This window comes from Perognathus longimembris, chromosome 17 (genome assembly GCF_023159225.1).
Source record: "Perognathus longimembris pacificus isolate PPM17 chromosome 17, ASM2315922v1, whole genome shotgun sequence".
In the NCBI taxonomy this organism is placed as follows: domain Eukaryota; kingdom Metazoa; phylum Chordata; class Mammalia; order Rodentia; family Heteromyidae; genus Perognathus; species Perognathus longimembris.
This window is the reverse complement of record NC_063177.1, coordinates 6,153,491-6,159,838: the sequence shown is the minus strand read 5'-3', so window position 1 is coordinate 6,159,838 and position 6,348 is coordinate 6,153,491.

Below are 6,348 nucleotides of genomic sequence, written 5' to 3'. Positions count from 1 at the left end.
TAGCGGCAAGAGTGCCTGCCTCGGATACACGAGGCCCTAGGTTCGATTCCCCAGCACCACATATACAGAAAACGGCCAGAAGCGGCGCTGTGGCTCAAGTGGCAGAGTGCTAGCCTTGAGCAAAAGGAAGCCAGGGACAGTGTTCAGGCCCTGAGTCCAAGGCCCAGGACTGGCAAAAAAAAAAAAAAAAAAAAAAAAAAAATATACAGAATGTTAGCAACAGGTTCTATGGAAAGATAAAGTAGAAAAATGCAGTGGAGGGGCTGGGAATATGGCCTAGTGGCAAGAGTGCTTGCCTCCCATGTATGAAGCCCTGGTTTCGGTTCCCCAGCAGCACATATATAGAAAAGGCCAGAAGTGCCGCTGTGGCTCAAGTGGCAGAGTGCTAGCCTTGAGCAAAAAGGAGCCAGGGACAGTGCTCAGGCCCTGAGTCCAAGCTCTAGGACTGGCAAAAAAAGAAAGAAAGAAAAATGCAGTGGATTATGGGTCTCTTATATAGACAAGATTATTGGGAGGCCAGGTGTAGTGTTTCTAGTGTTTCAAGCCTGTAATCCCATCTACTTGGGACCTACAAACAGGATAAGTGCCATTCCAGGCTGGTAGAAAGTTAGCAAAATCTTGTCTCAAGCAAAAACAAACAGAATGGGGGGTGAGGGGCTGGGGATTTAGCTCAGCGGAAGAGCACCTGCCTGGTGAATGCAAGGCCCCGAGTTTGGTCCTTAACTCTGGAAAAACAAAACAAAACTATAAAAGAACAGAATGGTAGTACAGTTATAAATCCCATCTACTCTGGAGTAGAAAATAGAATCAACACCTAAGGCTCAGAACAGAAAAATATCTGAAAAGCAAAAGCAAGGAGTAGGAGGTGTGACTCAGGTGGTAGAGTGTCAGCCAATGAGAGAAAGCATATGATAATGTTCAAGTCCCAGTCTGAGCAACATCAAAAAAGAACTAACGAAAGCAAAATGTACTGGGGGGTGTGACGTAAATGGTAAAGTACAAAGTCCTATGATTCAATTCCTAGTATACACACCACACACACTCAAAGCCTGTTGGGGTAGGGCATAGTAGTACATGCCTATAATACCAACACTGGAGGCTGAGATAGGAGGACCTTAAGTCTGAAGCCAGCCTGGGATACATAAGACCTTTTCTGAAAAAAACAAAACAAAATGCTGGGTGCTGGTGGCCCAGGCCTGTAATTCTAATTACTCAGGAAGCTGAGGTCTGAGGATCTCAGTTCAAAGCAAGCCTGGGCAGGAAAGCCCATGAGACTCTTAACCTCTCTTACCTCTAATTAACCACCAGAAAACCAGAAGTTGCATTGTGGCTCAAAGTGGTAGAGCACTAGCCTTGAGTGAAAAAGTTCAGGAAAGCACTCAGGCCTTGAGTTCAAGCCCTATGACCCCCCCCCCCAAAAGGGGGGTAGACTATGAATCTGAGTATTATTATGCATTTGCTTCCTTGACTTCAAGGCGGGGGGGGGGGGGGCGGTGCGCGCATGCCAGTACCAGTCTTCTCACTAGGCCTCCACTCTCAGATCTCAACCTCCTCAGTAGCTAGTATTGTAGGCATGAGCTATCAACATTCAGGTTCAATGGGCTTTTCTGCTCATGACTGGCATTCTACCCCTCAGATTTTAGCCTCCTAAGTAGTTAGGATGACATGTACCCCTGGCCCCCCAGTGTTGTTTTATTATTGTGGTTTTTGTTTGGGAGTGGGTGCATGCTAGAGAGACAGAGAGAGAGAGAAAGAAAGAGAGCTTCATTTCGTGTGGGCATGCACTGGAGCTTGAACTCAGGGCCTCACACTCTCAATTGGCTTTTTCACTCAAGGTTGTCATTCTACCTCTTGAGCCATGCCTCTCTTTGTTGTTGTTGTCATGGGGCTTGTATTTGGAGGATGGAGACTGACCCTGAGCTTTTTTATTCAAGCCTACTGCTCTACCACTTTGAGCCATAGCACAACTTCTGTTTTTCTGGTGGTTAATTGGAGATAAGAGTCTCATGGTGGGCTGGGAATATGGCCTAGTGGCAAGAATGCTTGCCTCATATACATGAAGCCCTGGGTTCAATTCCCCAGCATCACATATACAGAAAACGGCCAGAAGTGGCGCTGTGGCTCAAGTGGCAGAGTGCTAGCCTTGAGCAAAAAGAAGCCAGGGACAGTGCTCAGGCCCTGAGTCCAAGCCCAGGACTGACAAAAAAAAAAAAAAAAAGAGAAAAGATAAAGAGTCTCATGGCCTTTCCTGGGCAGGATCTGGGATCTCAGCCCCTGAGTAGCTAGTATTACAGCCATGAGCTACCAGCGTCAAGCTCACTTCTATGTTTTAGAGTTAAGATCCTCATGGAATGGGCTTCCCTAGTCCGACTTCCAACCACAATTCTCAGACCTTAGCCTCCTTCATAGCTGGAGTCACTGCCACAGATGCCTGGCCTGTTCTTTTTTTTTTTTTTTTTTTTTATAAACTTTTCTTTTTTTTGGCCAGTCCTGGGCCTTGGACTCAGGGCCTGAGCACTGTCCCTGGCTTCTTCCCGCTCAAGGCTAGCACTCTGCCACTTGAGCCACAGCGCCGCTTCTGGCCGTTTTCTGTATATGTGGTGCTGGGGAATCGAACCTAGGGCCTCGTGTATCCGAGGCAGGCACTCTTGCCACTAGGCTATATCCCCAACCCTTCTTTCTTTCTTTCTTTCTTTCTTTTTTTTTTTTTTTATAAACTTTAAACAAGGTCTCAGTATATATAGCTCAGGGCCTACCTCAGACTTTGCTGGAATTATCCCATTCCTGAGAGATGAGAGCAGGAGTGGAGAACCAATGCTTATTCCCTCTGTATCAACATTGTACTTGTAACAGTGGCATGATTTGTCCTTTTGGAACCCCTTCTTCCATGGTTCCAGTTCCTACTGCTAACATGAGTAGCTACTTTTTGCTTGGTACTATTTTTACTCGTCTTTGTTTTTTAACCACAAACTAGTGTTCTTTTTCCCTCTCAACTGTGAGAGCAACATCATTTGAGAAGAGGAGATAGGTGTTGGGCTTTCTATCTCCCGTGTAACCCCTTTCGCCCACAGGGACCAGCTGCCTGACCAGCAGGTCAGCAAGGCTGGAGTGAGGGTTATGTGAAAACTTCGAACCCATGTGCGAACGCGCGAAGACGCCCTTCCTGCCCTTTGACTCACTAAGAACAAAGGCGCGAGACAGGTGAGCTCCTTCGGGGAAAGCTCCTTGGATTTCCGTTTAATAAAGGGAAGGGCAAATACATTTATAGCAGTAATGACGGTGGGAAGGGGAGGGACTTGGGGCGTCTAGCTAGGCACTAGCGATTGGCTAATGAGCTATCCATCCAAGAGCGACACCCTAGGACCTCCTCCAAGGTTAACTTCAAGTCCCATAGGGTCCCCATCCCCCTGGGCTCGCCGGCACCATTGGGGCACACATGCTTACAGACAGAGGGCGGGGCTGGCTTAGCTCCCTCTTCCGGGGGAGGTTCCAGACCCGGGGAAAAGGTAGGAGTGACTAACAGCCAAGCAGCCCCTGGGCGGGAGAAGGGGCCTGCCTCTTAGGTATAGCCAGACCCCAACAATAGAGTAATAAAGAAGAAAACTATTCCTGTGTTTTCTGGGAGTGGGTAAAATGGGAGTTTTCGGGTGAAACCCATGACTCAAGGAGTCCTCATCCAAATAGGCCTGACCACTGGGCCTAATATGCTGATTAGAGAGATGAGCAATGATGCAAGAGCAAAGAGATATAATTGTACTTTGCCACTTAGGGAGCACAGGCAAGGGGATTCAGTGGCCCCTACATTGTCTTTGAGTACTAACACAAACTTTTGATGTAAGTAGAGGAAAGGTTGGGGACAGGTTTGAGAGGTATGTGTAATTACTTGATACTTATCCTAGGAGGGTGGACTAAATCTGGTCACAATAAGAAACAGCTATTAGTGGACACCAGCAAAAATGCATAGCTGATAAACAACAGCAGCTCAGGCCTCTAATGCTAGCTGCTCGAGACGCTGAGATCTCAGAATGGTTGTTGGAAACCTGCCAGGGCAGCAAAGTCTGTGAGACTTTTATCTCCAATTAACCACCAAGAACCTAAAAGTGAAGGTATGGCTTTAGTGTAGTGCCTTAAGCAAAAAGGTCAGAGACAGTGCCTAAACTCTGAGCTCAAGCCCCCAGCCTGGCATAAAAATGAAAAACAACCAAAACCAAATCCAAGCACTTTTGTCTGAGAGGCAATTCGTTTTATTACACACACACACACACACACCCTGCCCCCAAGCTTGAACTCAGCACACACATACACACACACACACACACACACACACACACACACACTGCCCCCAAGCTTGAACTCAGGGCCTCCAGATCAATTTTCTCACTCATGGCTGGTGCTCGCCACTTGAGCCACCCCTCCAACTTGAGTTTCAACTTTTGTCACAAGATATTTATCTATTAATACTGTCCTTCCTAGAGGATGGTGATGTAGGTGATGAGGACATAAAAAAAAATAGAAAGGTTAATACAGCAGAGGTAGAAAAAAATGAAGTCAGACTCATGCTGGTGTCCTCCTTCATAGGCAGAGCGTTTTTCAGGAATTCAGGCACAGCCTCCAGTGCATTTTATTGTTCCAATCATTGTCATGGCAATTGTCAGGCTGTCAGATCCTGGAGGCTGGGTCATTTAGCATTCAGATGGGTTATAATGAAGTTAGAGATTGGCTGATGGTCAATCTGGCAGCCATCTTTGATTCAACCAGTTCCATCCAGTCCAACTGAAGAGGAACTTCTGTCCTACAGGTGATGTATCCCCAATTCCTGTAGAAAACGACCACCGACTCAGATAAACAGGGCAAGGAGTCTTTATTACTGTGTGGGACCCCACCCCACCAGTCAGGTAGCAGAGTGCAATGGCGAGCCTTCTTTCAGCAAGGTTTATAAAGGAAAAATCCATATGGAAGTGGTTTACATGGAAGCAAGCAGATTTCAGAAGCAGAGCTAGCAGTTAATAATATCAGGAAGAGGGGCTGGGGATATGGCCTAGTGGCAAGAATGCCTGCTTCATATACATGAGGCCCTGGGTTCGATTCCCCAGCACCACATATACAGAAAATGGCCAGAAGTGGCGCTGTGGTTCAAGTAGCCTTGAACAAAAAGAAGCCAGGGACAGTGCTCAGGCCCGGAGTCCAAGCCCAGGACTGGCCAAAAAAAAAAAAAAAATAATAATAATAATATCAGGAAGCAATTATGATTCCAGTCTTTGTTCCATTTCTGAAACTGATTGTGGCACATCCCAAGCCTTAACAGTCTTAACAAAAGTATCATACATAAAACAAGCTCAATGAGAATACTTACTCCGAATAAAGTGAAATGAACATCCTATTCCTAACAAAAGTGGTTCTACATAAGCAAAGTGAATTATCTAGGATAACAATAAGGGACAATCAGGATCCCAATTATCTCTGGGAAGCAGGAGCTTCCTGGAGCCCTACAATCCAAAGAGTGGCCTCTATAATGTCTAGAGTTCCCAGAAAGTCTCCATCTACTATTATATCAACATTCCAAGATGGCATTACTTAGATCCTGTATCTGTATTTCACTGGCCAGAACACATTCCAAGCCTTTTCCCCACATGCCGGGTTTCTGGGCATTTGGGGCTTACTGGTCCACATTCCAGGTTCCCGGGCTCTTCCTGAGTTTCACTGCTATTTACCGAATTCCAATATCTCCTAGTTGACTGTTCCTTAGAAATTTCCCTTTAATGACTGTCCTGGAATTTCTTTCTACGAAGAAGTTCTGCCTTCAATACTTGGACCTATTCTTAATATCCAAGACTTCTGTCTTTTCTCTGACCTTACAAAAGGCATCCTGTCTTCAAAGATAAACAAGATCATTCTAAGGCCCTCAACTCAAATCAGCCTAACTTACTCCATTTTATAAAGGGCTCCATTTTGTCTGGCAGGAAGGCTGCCAGAAACAGGTCTGAACTTAAGTAGAACCCTATCTGTGTCATGTTTTAGCAATATTTTCCTGAAAGGATTGTTCAAACTGACAAACAACCTTTGTAAAACATTAATTGACCTTTCCAGCAGCTCCTAGAACAGCTAGCTGAAGTAAAACTACAAAATGTCAGCATTCTTATATTTGTGTGTATGTGTATTTATGCTGGTCCTGGGACTTAAACTCAGAACCTTACACTTTTTTTTTTCTTGCCAGTCCTGGAGTTTGAACTCAGGGCCTGAGCACTGTCCCTGGCTTCTTTTTGCTCAAGGATAGCACTCTACCACCTGAGCTACAGCACCACTTCTGGCTTTTTCTATATATATAGTGCTAAGGAATCAAATGCAAGG